We start from the raw sequence: 16,745 nt of genomic DNA on the forward strand, positions 1-16,745 counted from the left end.
AACATACACTTGGTACTCCCGGAGCCGCTCTAACACTAAATGGAGATGTCTGACATCGTGTCCCAATCCGACGAGTACACCAAAATGTCGTCCAAATAGACAACCATAAAACCCCCTAGATAATCATGGAAGACCGTGTTCATAAACCCCTGAAAAACCGCAGGGGCATTAAATAACCCGAAGGGCATAACCAGACAGTCCAGGTGCTGGAAGGAGGTGTGACGTCAGGACGGCAGAGTGGGCCAAAGTGACGTCAGACACCAGTAGCAGGCGCCGAGGCAGAAGCAGGAACGGGGGGCAGAAGGGGACACAGGAGTGGCGCAGGAACCGGCGCCCGGAGGCCACCAGGAGTCCGAGGGAGAGCGGCAGGAGGATTGCCCGCTGCAGATCCATCGGGTACAAGCGGAGCAGCAGGTCCCAGAGGTTCCAGAGCAGAGCGGCAAGAGGGCAGAGAGTGCGGCCGCCGGGAGAGCAGGTGACATCACTAGAGCTGCGGAGGAGCTGCAGCAGGAGCTGATAAGTATATCTAGTGTGTCTTAGTGTGTGTCTTCTGTGTGTGTGTGTGAATCTAAGTGTGTGTGCCTGTGGGTCTAAGTGTGTGAGGGGAGAAGAGAAAAAAAAAAGTGAGTGAGCTGTTGCGCAGAGGCGGCAGCGTGTGAGTGGTTGCGCAGAGGCAGCAGCGTGTGAGCGGTTGCACAGAGGCGGCAGAGAGTGAGTGGTTGCGCAGAGGCAGCAGCGAGTGAGCGGTTGTGCAGAGATGGCAGCGAGTGAGCGGTTGCGCAGAGGCGGCAGCGAGTGAGCGGTTGCGCAGAGGCGGCAGCGAGTGAGTGGTTGCGCAGAGGCGGCAGCATGTGAGCGGTTGCGCAGAGGCGGCAGCGTGTGAGCGGTTGCGCAGAGGCGGCAGCATGTGAGTGGAGTGTGAGCAAGTCTATCTTCACTACTTCCACAAGTAAATTGTAGATACCCATCAGGATGAGCTCCATGCCTGGCAATGTCATCCAGTGTGCTACTTGTGCAATGTATGTAATTGATCAGCCGATCGAGGGTGCATACTGTTGTGCAAGATGCGTGCACGTCGCACATTTAGAAGCCCAAATCCTGGATCTAAATGGGCAACTGGCAACACTGAGAGCCATTGACGTCATGGAAAGGAGTTTGGTGCTCACTGAGCAGGCACTCGCTGGGGTAGAGGCGGGGGCGGACGGTAGTATGGAAGAGCAGGGGCAGCAGGCAGTCAGCTGGGTGACAGATAGAAGGAGGCGTAGAGGGAAGAGAACCAGGGAGGCTGTTCCTGAACTGGCACAACCCAACACGTCTGCAACATTGGCAGATGAGGGGGGTGCCATTACAGAGCCAGCACCGCTGCAGCACGACATGCCCTCTGAACGCCAAGGAGACGACTGCTCCACTGAGACGGGGACGGGAAGCGCAGGGTGGGCTAGACAGGTTCTAGTGATGGGGGACTCAATTATAAGGGGGACAGATAGGGCAATCTGCCATAAAGACTGGGATCGTCGAACGGTGTGTTGTCTTCCTGGCGCTCGAGTTCGATACATCGCGGATCGAATTGACATTACTGGGAGGGGCTGGGGAGGATCCAGCGGTCATGGTGCAGGTTGGCACCAATGAGCAAATTAGAGGTCAATGGAGGGCCCTCAAAAATGATTTCAGGGACTTAGGGTCCAAGCTTAGGGCGAGGACCTCCAGGGTAGTTTTCTCTGAAATACTACCTGCACCTAAAGCCACACTAGAAGGGCAGCAGGATCTTAGGGAGGTAAACAAGTGGCTCCGGAGTTGGTGTAAGAAGGAGGGATTTGGGTTCCTGGAGAACTGGTCTGACTTTGCTGTCGGCTACAGGCTCTACCGTAGGGACGGGCTGCATCTTAATGGGGAGGGTACAGCTGTGCTGGGGGAGAAGATGGCTAGAAGGCTAGAGAAGTGTTTAAACTAGGGACTGGGGGGAGGGCAAAAAGAGAAATAGTGGGGTAGTCAGTGTAGCTAACGACCCTGGTCTAAGCAAGGGGAGTGGGGGTCGAGCAGGGGGTGGGGTTAGTACAGTTAGAACTGTTAGATCAGCCAATAGTACGAATAGCAACAAAAGGAATTTAAAGAACAAAAAAAACGGTATAAATTGTATGACCACGAATGCAAGAAGTCTGATCGGTAAAGTGGGTGAGCTTGAAGCGAGAATGGCCGATGAAAACTATGATATAATCGAAATAACGGAAACATGGCTTGATGAAAAGTGCGATTGGGCGGCGAATTTACAGGGGTACAATCTCTTCAGAAGAGACCGAAGGAACCAGAAAAGGGGAGGGGTATGTCTGTACGTTAAATCGTACTTAAAGCCGAGACTACGGGAAGATATAGGGGTAGGAGATGAACATGTGGAAACTCTGTGGGTAGAAATATAGGGAGAAAAAATTAAAAAAAACCTGATTGGGGTTTTCTATAGACCACCAAAAGCAACAGAAGAAACTGAAACCTTACTATTAAGGCAGATAGAAGAGGTGTCAAACCGCAATGAAGTAATTATCATGGGGGACTTTAATTATCCTATAATATGGGAAAACGAAACCTGCAAATCTCACAGGGGTGATAAGTTCTTGAGAACAATTAAAGATAACTACTAGAGATGAGCGAGCGTACTCGGAAAAGCACTACTCGCTCGAGTAATGTGCTTTATCCGAGTATCGCTGTGCTTGGGTCTGAAGATTCGGGTGCCGCTGCGGCTGACAGGTGAGTCGCAGCGGGGAGCAGGGGAGAGCGGGCGGGAGAGAGGGAGAGAAAGATCTCCCCTCCATTCCTCCCCGCTCAACCCTGCAGCTCCCCGCTCCGTGCCGGCACACGAATCTTCAGGGACGAGCACAGCGATACTCAGATAAAGCAAATTACTCGAGCAAGTAGTGCTTTTCCGAGTACGCTCGCTCATCTCTAATAACTACCTTATCCAACTTGTGCAGGAACCAACGAGAGGGAGGGCAATTCTGGACTTAGTACTAACTAACAAATCGGACTGAAAAAAGGGGGTACAGGTTGAGGGGCACTTGGGGAACAGTGACCACAATATAATAAACCTCTAGCTGTCATTCAATAAGAAGCCTTATCAGGGAGTGACAAATAAACTAAATTTTAGTAAAGCAAAATTTGATCAGCTTAGAACTACTATCGGTAACATTAAATGGGACAACATCCTCAAAAATATCAGTACAGAGGACAAATAGGAAAAGTTTAAAAGGATCCTAATCACCTCATGTGAGCAGTTCATTCTCTTTAAAAATAAAAGAACTTCAATTAAAAGGAAACCAATGTGGCTCGACAAGACGGTAAGAGGGGCAATAAACGAAAAAAAGAAAGCGTTCAAACTACTAAAGCAAGAAGGCAGCGAAGAAGCGCTAGAATCGTACAGGGAAAAAAACAAAATATGCAAAGATAAGATCAAAATTGCTAAGGAGGAGGCAGAAAGACTGATTGCCAAAGAAAGCACAAACAACACAAAACTATTTTTCAACTATATTAACAGCAAAAGGATTTGCACCGAGAGCACTGGCCCTTTAAAAAATAATGCAGGAGAAATCATTGAAGATAATGGAGGGAAGGCAAATCTATTGAATCGTTTCTTTTCAAGTGATTCACAAACGAAAAGGAAATGCCACACGAGATGCAGGGGAATAAAATAAACTCCTCACCAAATATCTCATACCTAACGCAGGAGGAAGTGCAGAACCGGTTAAAAAAGATTAAAATCGATAAATCGCCAGGCCCTGATGGAATACACCCAAGGGTACTAAGGGAACTAAGTGATGAGATAGCTAGGCCGCTATATCTAATATTTCTGGATACTATCAAGACCGAGGTTGTACCATTGGATTGGCGCATTGCCAACATGGTTCCAATTTACAAAAAGGGGACCAAAAGCGAGCCTGGAAACTACAGACCGGTAAGTCTCACTTCAGTAACGGGAAAAATATTCGAGGGGTTTCTGAGAGACGCCATCGAAGAGTACCTCAAGGAGAACAATGGAATAACTCCTCACCAGCATGGATTCAGAAAGGGTCAATCATGTCAGACAAATATGATTAGCTTCTACAATGAAGTAAGTACTAGGCTGGACGTGGGAGAGTCTATTGATCTCATATATCTGAACTTCTCTAAAGCATTTGACACCGTGCAGCATAATAGGCTAATATACAAAATGAGACAGCTTGGATTGGGTGAAAACGTGTGTAATTGGGTAAAGAATTGGCTCAATGATAGAAAGCAGAGGGTGGTAATAAATGGTTCATACTCTGATTGGGCCACAGTCGCTAGCGGGGTGCCACAGGGTTCAGTATTAGGCCCCATTCTGTTTAATATATTTATCAACGACCTGATAGAGGGACTGCACAGCAAAATATCAATATTTGCAGATGACACAAAATTATACAATATAATCAATGCAACGGAGGACAAAGTACAGCTACAAACCGACCTAGATAAGCTGGGGGCTTGGGCAGAAAAATGGCAAAAGTGGATTGTAGACTAAACTGGAGTAACCAATGCCAGTCAGCTGCTGCAAAAGCTAATAAAGTCTTGGGGTGCATTAAAAGAGGTATAGGGACGAAGGACGAGAACATTATCATTCTATTTTATAAGGCACTTGTCAGGCCCCATATGGAATACTGCGCACAGTTCTGGTCACCGGTGCTCAGGAAAGATATTACAGTACTGGAGGGGGTTCAAAGAAGGGCAACTAAACTTATACATGGAATGACGGGACTGGAATATCCAGAGAGGCTATCAAAATTGGGATTATTTACTCTAGAAAAAAGACGGTTAAGGGGCGATCAAATAACTATGTATAAATACATGAGGGGACAATACAAGGATCTCTCCCATGATCTGTTTATACCCAGGATTGCAACGGTAACAAGAGGGCATCCGCTACGTTTAGAAAAAAGCAGGTTTCATCACCAACATAGAAAGGGGTCCTTTACTGTAAGAGCAGTTAGACTGTGGAACTCTCTGCCTGAGGATGTGGCGATGGCAAAATCCATAGAGGAGTTTAAAAGGGGACTTGATGTCTTTCTGCAGCGGAAGGATATTACAGGATATAAATCTTAGGTTATTTGTTAATCCGGGTATACAGGCAGGTAGGAACTATTAGGGATTGATCCAGGGATTAGTCTGATTGCCATTAGGGAGTCGGGAAGGAATTTTTTCCCCAAAAGAGCTAATTGGCTTCTGCTCTTGGGGTTTTTTGCCTTCCTCTGGATCAACAACACAGGAGGATAAATAGGCTGGACTAGATGGACATTGTCTTCATTCAGCTTTACAAACTATGTTACTATGTTCTAGACCTGAGTCTACGATCAGCTCTGACTGCCAATTCCATAGCCTGATTCAAAGTAGAGGGCGACGGATGGGACAGCAATAGATCTTTTACTGCATCAGACAGGCCTACCAAAAGCAAATCTTTGAGTGCACAGTCATTCCATGCAGATTTACCTGAATACTGCCTAAACTAGAGCAATATTCCTCTGCCGACTGGTGCCCCTGGCGTAGAGCCAACAACTTACTGACTGCATAACCTGCACGATTGGGTTCACCAAAAATATTCCCGAGCTCAATGAAAAAAGAGTCTACTGACTGCAGACAAGCGGAATCAGCTGGTAAAGAATAGGCCCATGACTGAGGCCCTTCTCTGAGCAGAGACATTACAATCCCCACCCATTGGGGCGCGCACCCAGAGGAACGAGGACGCAAGTGTAAAAACAACTTACAAGCCTCTCGGAAGACAAAGAATGTTTTCCAATCTCCCAAGAACACCTCGGGTAATGGGCATTTAGGTTCAGGTATTGGATCAGCAGGCAAAACCAACCGCTGCTCATGATGGCTGAGGCACCCCGGCAGGACCTGAACCATCCCGGCCAAGTCACGAATCTGACTGATAATACTACTGTAAGACTCCATTCACACCGTGAATCCCACCTCAAAAACGCAGGAATATTTTTTGGACCAGTTATTATGTTACAGTACTAGTAGTGTGCATAGGTATGCACGGAGTGGGACTCCCTGACCCTCACCCACGCCAATGTCCCTTCCTGGAGGTATCCCCAAAGGTGGACAGGTCCAAGCCACCAACACTTACCCTACACTGCCTAGTGGCAGGACAGGAAGGAACCGCTGAACCTATGAGGATGACAAGTTACTAGTACTGACAGGCTAGGCCAATAGAATAAAACAACACGAAAGGAGAACCACAGAACACAGGCAGAGCTGGATCGGGACAAGGTAACTTCCACTGGAGCAGGACCAAAGTAAGACACACAGGGAACTGACCCAATAACTGGCAACTGCTATCAGCAGCTGCCAGACTATATTCAGGAGTCTCTGCCCCTTGGCTGGAGACCAATTAGGCGGGCTGACTGGAGTTCCCAGCCAGCCACTATAACTCACAGAGGTAGAGCGCGCGCGCCGCCTACAGCAGGCACGCGCGCCGCGCCCGCACACCAGTGCGAGACGCAGCTGCCCTGCCGACCTGAACGTGGGCACAACACCATCCCAGAATGCCACGGCGAACCGCGCCCCTGCCACCCGTGGTCCCTGACCGGCCTCATGGTAACAATTGGTTTCCAATATATTCATTCAGATGAGCGATTTTTAGCCACGAAAAAAGTCAGGTCCTTTACATTGAGTAATTAATCGTTGGATTGAGAGAACAAGTCGATTGCTTTCAAACAACATCTGTTTATACTCACTGCCCAATGATGATTTTGTTTCTGGCTCAAAATAAGCGTATTCTTATGTATTTCCATCTGCTGAATTCAAAAATCACCATAAAAATGACTGATTAGCTCTTGCTTTGGAGATACAGTGACATGTCTTTTTTAGAGTGTACATTTTTATTTTTGGGAATTTTGGGGGGAGGGAGTTGTCACACCTCTCAACTGATGGCATAACACAACATTCTCCATATGTTTGTAGCTTATAAACACAATAAATGTTGCTATGACTGAGTTTCAAACTCTCTGTTTTTCTTTTTTTTCCTGAATTTCTGCTTTTGGAGTGCTTTTGAAGTGTAAAATTTGCTATATCAAAATGCGACTAAAAAGTGTAAATTTAGTGAATAATTTTTGTTACATTTGTGGTAAAATAACATTTTCGTCACAGAAGCGCAATCTGACTTCTCTTGTGAAAACTACCCATCATCATTATTTTGGTATGAAGGTAGGGGACCAGGATAAGTCATGGGCTCCACATATATGTTGCAACTCTTGTTCAGTTAAACTACAAGAATGGCTGGAAAAAAAAAGATCTATGGCTTTTGCTGTGCCTATGGTTTGATGGGGGCCTACAAACCATACAGATGACTGCTATTTCCGCTTGACTCCGCCTATAAAGGCAGGATTGTCAATAAAGAAAACAGGAACAGTTTAATACCCGAATCTTCCATCTGCTATTCGACCTATTCCACATTCAGATAGTTTACCAGTTCCTACTCCCCCCCCCCCCCAACATTATGACCTTGAAGTAGAAAATAAAGAAAGTGTGGAAAAAGAAGAACCCAACAAGCCTTCCACATCCCATGACCCTGACTTTGAGGTAAAAGATGATACACCGCGCAGATTGAGTCAAGCGGAATTGAGTGATCTCACTCGAGACCTTGACTTGTCAAAGGAGAAGGCAGAACTTCTAGGGTCAAGACTACAACAATGGAATCTTCTCCAACATCATGTCAAGGTCCCACAGTACAGAGAACGTCAGAAGGATCTGCTTCCTTTTTTTGAGAAGAAAAACAATCTTGTTTGCTGCGACTTTAATGGCTTGATGAAATGTTTGAATTTGAACCACGATCAAACTGAATGGAGGCTATTCATAGACTCCTCCAAGCTTAGTTTGAAAGCTGTATTATTTCACAACGGCAACCGTCTTCCTTCTATTCCTGTTGGTGATGCAGTTCACATGAAGGAGACTTATGCAAACATTACCGCCCTCCTCGACTCAATCAAATATGCTGAACACAAGTGGAAAATCTGTGGGGATCTGAAAGTCATCGCTGTACTCTTAGGAATACAACTGGGGTACACTAAACACTGTCGCCTTTTTATGTATGTGGCACAGTAGGAATAGGAAATCACATTACATTCAAGCGGACTGGCCTGCAAGAAATCTTGACTCTACCAAGAAAAATCTCATTGCCGAGCCTCTCGTTGACCCAAAAGATGTTCTTCTTCCCCTCTTTCATATAAAGCTGGATTTAATCAAAAATTTTGCCAAAAGTATGAACCAGGAAGGACAGGCATTTAAGTACTTAAGAGACAAATTTCCTAGATTGAGTGATGCGAAGGTTAAGGAAGGTATTTTGGTTGGGCCACAAATTCGACAACTTGTAAAGGATCCTGCGTTTGACCAGGTTTTGGAGGGAAAAGGAAGCTTGGCAAAGGAAACCGATCTCATGAAGTCATCACATGATTCTCTTCACACCGAACCACCTGCCAGGAATTCTTCCATCAATTTAGAACTCTTAGACTGTAACTCTCATTAAAAAAAAAATTCAAATGCACTTTGAATGTTGTTAGCATATGTAATTAAAATGTATCCTTTTCTCTTAATCCATTAAAATAACATACTTCCACCTATTGTTTATCACAGAAACTAGAGCTAATAAAAAATTTTCTTTGTCATATTCATTTTTCTCACCCCAAAATTAGTAGGATTTGGCTCATGAAGTTAAGGAAACATTCTAAAATATTTTTTTTTGTTGGCCAGTGTTATCATTTAAATGTTTTCATCATTTGTTCGTCACAACACCTACAGTGCCTCGTTGGTTTGTCAGGGGAGTCTAAAAATGCCTGCGAATGACTAAATGATCTTTTTACTCGTAACAACTGACAAACGATGATTCTTATGCCTGCATAAAATGAATGACAAATGATAAGCAAACAAATTATCGTTGACCACTCAGTATTGGCTGTGTTTACACAGAACGATTATTGTTTATTTTCACACAACTGAACAATTATTTGACGGATAATCATTCTGTGTAAAAGGGTCCTCAGAACATTAAGATTTGTGTAGGTGAATTTCATCTAATGCCTCAGCACCCCTTTGTTTTCTTTAGCAAGAATTAGTAAATTAGGGTCATGATATACAATATAACAGTTTTCAGCACATATATGGTTTCTCAAGATTCATGAGTTTTATATTCTAACATGTGGTGGGGGCAAATATATTATCAAGTAATTCTATTATGGGATCATGGAGTGCAGATGGGGTAGAGGATTAAACCCATTATGAAATTAAAGCAGATGGGAACTCCTATTGTCAGCAGTAAGAAGAGATTCCAAACCATCTGCATGGACAACACCAATGCTTGACACAGATAATAGATTGTGTATTTAATGTATTCTTTATGTCGAGGTAAAGTACTGTAGATGTGTGAGGGATGTACCTTAAAAAATCTTCTACATGTTTTGAAGCACAGACTTGCTACATGTTTCTATTTATGTAACATTTATATTGTAGTACTTCCTACATTTTGGTTGGAATCAGTTTTTGTGCCAGTTTTTTTGGGCCAAACACAGGAGTAGGTACAAATGAGAGAAGTACTAGTCTTTCCTTTATACTTTGTGTACCTTTTTACCCACTATTGGTATCATCATAAGGCTGTTCACACATAGCTGATTTGCTGTGGATTTTGTTGCTGCAGATTTCAGTTTTGAAAGGGTGAAATATGCTGCAGATCCACACGAAAATCCGCCGCAGATCAGCTATTTGTGAACATACCCTAAAGGCTTATTTACGCGAAGGCATTTGTGCTGCGTATAATGCGTACAAAATTTACGTGTGCAACGAGCATATTTTGCGTGCCCTTTTCTCGCAAAAAAGTACGCAGCATGTTCTATTTTCATGCATATTACACATACAAATAATTGAATTCAATTGAATTGCCCATTGAACTCAATGGGAGCATGCTTATGTGTTTTTTTGTGTGCACACAATTACACAGGGAATGCACGTGGAAAAAATACAGTAAATTACGCACACTCGCACGCAAATCCGCAAGACCCACTATACTTATACAAGTGTAAGCGCATTTTCATGCACATTTGCACTGAGTATTTGCGTGATGTGCGTATTTTACTGTATACTTTCCGTGAGCATGTCGTGCATATTTGCTCATGCAAAAAAACACGTAAACATGCTCTCATTCATTTCAATGGGGAATTATTTTAAATTAGCCTAATCTGTGCTCTATTCGTGCGTAATCTGCACGAAAATAGAACATGTTGTACGTTTTTTTTGCACAAACAGAATCAATGGCTTCTATTTATTGCATATTACAAATTTTGAATTCGCAATATGTAGAGCAAATGTATTCATGTAAATAAGTCCTCGGGGTACATTAACGTGTAGCACAAATGTTACGGATCTTCAGCAACGGAAAAATCCACTGTGAAATTTTCGCATTAAAATTGCATCAAAATCTGCATCATTGGTCTCAATTTTGACTGATTTTCAACTACAGATCTGCAGCTGATTTGAGCTCTTTGCAGCTTACTACAGAGGGTATCCGCCGTCCCTGGCCAGGTGAAGCACCCACTCCCGCAGATTTTTAGCTGAAACCAAATCATTTTGATGCAGAAATGCTGAAGATTTCACCGCAGGTGTTTTTCCACTCCGGAAGATCCACCACATATCCACTACATGTGCTATACGCTAACGCCAGCCTCACACAGGCATGAAAATCACGCAAGATTTGTAAGGTTTAAGACGCACAAATATGAACCCCATTCTTTTGATCACATCAGATCACACAGGCAAATTCCTGCAGTGTAAAAGTGCCGGGCCGAGCACCTTTACGGCGGGAAGAAAGGATAGTCCTGGAACTATCCTCCTGGCCTGACTACAGCCGCTGCCATAGACTCCTATGGGAGCCAATGACAGCGGCCAGAGAAGAGAGGTGGGAGGGAGTCTAGCAACGTGACTGTTAAACTCACTCCCCCTTCTTCTGTCCGCCCCTTGCCGCTGTTTGCAATGGGAGGGGTGGGGGCAGAGCTAAGCTCTGCCCCTTTCCATTGCCATTGCTGGCTGTGAAAAGGTGGGCGGGAGCTTAGCTCCGCCCCCATCCAGCCCCATTCAATTGCAAAAAGCCAGAGGGGAGGATAGAGGAGGTGAGAAGGCGAGTGGGAGGGAAGTAGGAAACAGCTTAGCAGAGCTAAACTGGCTTCCCCCGCCCGACGGCATATACGACTAGCCCGTGTATCACATGGTAGCGTATATCGGCCAGCCATGAAAACGCCGGCCGATATACGCTTGTGTGAATAAGCCCTAAGGCAGGTTTCACACATAGGGGCTTATTTACTATAAAAATATGACAGTTTTATGTCGGTTGCGGGCAGACACCACGAGATAAATTACAAACTTATCATGAGATGGTACCGTACCCCGGCACTACTCGCCAAAATATACCCTGGTACCTCCTCAGCCTGCTGGAGATGCCTGAATGGGCTGGGTACGTTTGTACACATCTGGTGGTCCTGCCTGGGTATTTCTAGACTCTGGTTAGAAATAGAAGACATATACAATGCCTTGAAAAGAAAATCCTTAACCTTTACAGCGGAGATGGCTCTCCTGTCAATCCTGCCAGGAACCATTTCTGCTAACAAAAAAGATGTCCTTAGGTTTTTCCTTCTAGCCATGCGGACCATGATCCCCAGATTATGGAAAACCAGGACGACACCAACACGCCTGAACTGGGCAATGGCCTTAGACAAAATTAGGCACATGGAGGAATTGAGAGCCAAAGATAACGACAAATGGATAGCGTACTATGCCACGTGGGAGGTATGGATCTCCTTCCGTAGCTCCAACGGATTCGACCTGTGGACCGAAAATGGAGTAGTGCCAGCTTGACTGAAGAATGGGACTCCTTTAGAGGCTTCCATGAAACGAGACACTTTCTTTTTCTTCTCCTTCTTTCTCTTCCTTCCTTTTCCTCCTCATCTTGATGCCCTAACCCACCCGACCCCCCACCCCACCCCGCCCCTCCAACCCCTCTATACCCACCCCAATTTATGGATCGGTTTGGAACGATCCTATGTTTTTGAACTATAGTTGAGTTATAAATATTCACTTTGATTCCTCAGAAAAAAGAAGCAATCTAACCACTTCCGAGCCGACCAAGGAGCACAGCACAGATAAGTCAGCTCAGTAGTAATAGTTGCCCAGGGTGACATGCCTGTACTGACCCAAACATAGGCAAACTAGTTAACCCTACCACTGTTAAGACCATCTTTGTCTGAGGACCTTTTCATTGAGCTGTGACTAGTAATTATAGTTATATTATATTATGTTAATTATATGGTCTGCTATTGGAATGAACCACATCGTGTGTAACAAGTATTGCTTCGAATAAAAACATATTTTGACCATAAAATATGACAGTTTTCTAGCGCTAATTCTGCCAAATGCCTTCTGACAAATTCTGCCTCAAATGCTTGCTATCATGCGTTTTTTCAGTCAGTTTTTCTGACTTGCCTGAAAAATGGACTTGTCCTAAATCGCACCAAATTACCTCAAATTGCACCAAAATCTTGGCGCAATTTTTTGCGTAAACTAAGCCAACTATTAGGTGACCTAAACTTAGACTAGACAATCTTAAAGTTTGTACTCTCTAACTTTTAGACAACATTAGTAAATAAGCCCCATTGTCTTTTTGCAAGAATGCCAAGTTCGTTTGCCAGTTTGATGCAGTGCACTTTTTTTCTGGCATTTTTTTGCAAATCACAGCAAGCTCTGTGTCTGGTGTTTTTTTTGTGCTGTTTTTCCATAAGTATCTCTATAGAAAAAAAATGCACATGTGAATAAAAAAGACCAAAAAAAGCCAGTGAATAATACAGGCATCATCCAATTTTTGTTCCATTTTTCACCCCCAAAAAAACAACAAAAAAGACAGTGGGGCCTATCTGTTAATACTGTTTAATAGACAGTGCAAACTTATGGCCCGTTTAGATATAACGATAATCGCTCAAAATTTGTTCAAACGAATTTGAGTGAATCGTTCAGTGTAAATGCGAGAAAAAAAAACCCTCAATATTCATTCACGGTTGTTTACTGTGACTGAAAAAACAATCTATGGGTCACTGGCTTCTTGTTGCGTGTAAACGCTCCCCGCTCAGACATAGAAATATTTAAGTGAAGTGCTAAGTGAGAAGCCAGTGATGTCGTTTAGGGCTTATTCCCATGGGGAGCTAGGCACGCAAAAATCATGCTTAAAAAACACGCGCTCCTTCATCTGAACGTTCCCATAGGAAACCACTGGTTCTAATAGCCATGTGTCTTTTACACACATGGTTTTTGCGCACCTAACTCCCCTGTGAAAGAGGCCTTAGTCAAAACACACCGCACAAGCACTCAAGAAGACCATAGCGGCCGTGCAGTCATTTAAACTACTGTCTACCCCTGTAAAAGGGCCATTAGACTAGACAGACTTAAAATGCACCTGATTTATCACAGTGGCTCATTCTGGATGATAAATCTGGCGTATCTGTAGACCGTCAAGTCTAACTTAATTCCACCTGACTTAGTTAACATTTTGGTGCAATTTTTGGTACATTTAGGCCACACCACCTTTTCACAAAGGCATAAAAAGTGACCAAAAGTGTCTATAAACGAACACATGATAAATGTGGTGTGAACCATGTACGACAAATTTCTGGTGCAACTTACTCCAGAAGATTAGTGAATTTTCAATCGCAAATCTACCCAATGTCTGGGGTAGGCTAAGGCCCTATGTCCATAGGCTTATGGTAAAATGCAGCGGGTGTTCCAGCATCATTTTACCGGTGCTGTCTGCCAGCAGAGAGCCACTAGAGACCACATGTGGGCAGTGAGTGTACTGCTCATGCCCGCGTATCTCACGCACGCAGTAATCGGCAATGTGGCTTTTTTTTTCTTCAATTCCCCGCTGTTTCATAGCGGGGTTGCGTATTAATCGCAATGTACAGTGGACAGTGTTTGCATACGCTGCCCATACAAAAATATAGGGCTCTCACCGCGTGGCCGCGGAGAAATAGAGCGTGCTGCGACCTATTTCTCATGCGTATCTACACGCAGTGTCTGAACGCTCATGAGCATGGGTCAATGAAAGCCCCCTGACTTCTCCTTAACTCCATTAAAGGCATGTGATGGGGCCGTACCGTGGCCATGCATCGCACGCATAATACACGGTGAAAAACCGCCCGTGGACATGAGCCCTAAGGATGTTTCAAGCACAGGTTTTATTGGGAAAAAAGCCACAGTTTTTCTGTCAGGTTTGTGCAGTTATTTGAGCCAAAGTCAGAAGTGGATCCAACCGGGAGGAAAAGTATAAATCCCCTTGTTATATTTCTCATATCCTTTGAATCTGCATGAAAAATTGCAACAAAAACCTGAGCGTGAAATCCGCTTTTATTCCTCCTTAATACAGGGAGATTCAGAAGTCAGGGAAACCTGGAATATCTTCTGAACAAAGAGATACAAGTAAGAAACTTCCTAGAACAGTTATATGGGGGATAGCAATGTTTATGGCTTTATGGTGGTGACTGTCGGCCATCTTAGTGGCATCCATCTTGGATTCAACCCCAGAAACTTAAATAAGAAAGGGGTCATGGGTTACATGATTAAAGGATAGACTTTTATCAGAAATTGATTGGTACAGTCATTTTTTTCAATGCGTGCAATTAGTGATGAGGGAGCATACTCGCTAAGGGCAATTGCTCGAGCGAGCGTTGCCCTTAGCGAGTACCTGCCCGCTCGAGAGAAAAGGTTCGGGTGCCGGCGGCGGGCAGGGAGCTGCGGGGGAGAGCGGGGAGGAACGGAGGGGAGATCTCTCCCTCTCTCCCCCCTGCTCCCTCCTGCTGACTGCCACAACTCACTGCTCCCCCGCGCCGGCACCCGAACCTTTTCTTCCGAGCGGGCAGGTACTCGCTAAGGGCAATGCTCGCTCCAGCAATTGCCCTTAGCGAGTATGCTCGCTCATCTCTACTTGCAACCACTTTCAAGTTGCTGATGATGTCATGATGAATATTAGTAAAATTCTTATGTTGAATTATATGATATAGCAAAAAACTAATCGTATGTCTTTTCAGGTACCAGAAGATGCCGCTAACAATCCAGGACAGAATTGAAATCATCCTTCACACGGATGTATTTGCATGCGCAATACACAGAGAATAGAATTCATTGATTTCAAAGGGTTTCATTGCCATTACTCTATTTTGCAGCATGCTCTATTTTTGTGGGCATTTGCACATCAAAGGTCCCCATAAATGTCTGTTAGACATGCGCAAATGCGCACTCCGTGCCTGCACAATTTCACGGGAGAAAGAAGACATCTGGGACTCTGGCTTAAATTGCCTATAAAATCAGGGCAAGGTTCTTCCCCGCACCTATGTGAACTGGCCCTGCAAGCGTAAAAAGTACAGTTATATGCGCAAAAGCACTTCATTCACAACGCAAATGCGTTGCATTTATGCAAGCATCTTTGCGCATACACTTGTGTGAAGGGGCCCTGATGGTCAGCAACAGAAGTTCATGTGAAGGGGCTGAGGCTTCCAATCAAGAACACAGAGGAAGGCAGCCAGTGAATGCATGAACTGTCAGGAGACTGATTCAGAAGTTCAGGGAAACTGGTAGTGTCCAGGACAAACCGAGAACTGATCGTCCAAACAGTTTCTGCGAAACATGCATCTTGTTTACATATCTGCAATACCCACTGACAGAATTCCAAGAGTCTGTTAAGGGCAACTTCTGTCACAGCTGCAGTGCTATGTGTGCCACTTGTGTGTCCTGAGGATCCTTACGAAGGTTGGTTGATTCACAGCAGGCTCCATTGCCAATCTCCTCGTGGACTCTACCTGAAAAAAAATTTCGACACCGGGGACTATCTGCATATGACTTTTTAATCAATCTTTATTCAATTTTTGTCTTGCAGACGCAGTCATTAAAAAGGCTAATTCTTGCATTGTTTATTTTACCGTGTAGGATTAACAATGTGATGTTTTAAAATTTGGACTTATTCTGATGTGGCAATTTCAATTTTTTTATGTGACAGCTGGAAAAAGGGCTGTTTTTACACTTTTAATATTTTTCCAAATTTTTTGAACTTATTTTTACAATTTTTTTTTGTCCCTACAAGGAACTTGAACTTGCAATATTCTGATTGCTCATACAGTATAATGCAATACTAATATATAGTACTGCATTATACTGTAGTTCTATTGGTGTTCTATTAAGGGACCTTTCACACAAGATGACACAATGCACTGCAAGCTGCGATAAATTCGCAGGCTATCTGTGGATTTTCATGCAGAATTGAAAATGGCTTAAGACCTAACTACAATTCTACATCAAAATCAGTAGTTAGACTTGCGGAGTTCACTCCCATGGGACAGGCTGCTAAAGGCCCATTTACACGGAGCGATGGTTGCTCAAGAATCGCTAAAAAGCGATCGTTTGAGCAATAATCATTGCGTCTAAATGCGCGCCCATCGTGCACTTTTCGTGCACTTTTCGTGCACTGCTGGCTGATTGTTAAATTCAGGTTAACCTAAAAATTGTCCTTCAGACTTATCAGGAGTTCTCCACGGGTAGTGCTGATAGCATTGTTACCCGATGGAGAACAAAGGAACAAAGGAACTGAAAGCAGATCAGGGCCCTAGTCACGGCTGCAACTCCCGTTTTAATGCCCATTCATTCAGCCACGGCTGTGGCGCATATAC

Source organism: Eleutherodactylus coqui, chromosome 2 (genome assembly GCF_035609145.1).
Source record: "Eleutherodactylus coqui strain aEleCoq1 chromosome 2, aEleCoq1.hap1, whole genome shotgun sequence".
NCBI classification, from domain to species: domain Eukaryota; kingdom Metazoa; phylum Chordata; class Amphibia; order Anura; family Eleutherodactylidae; genus Eleutherodactylus; species Eleutherodactylus coqui.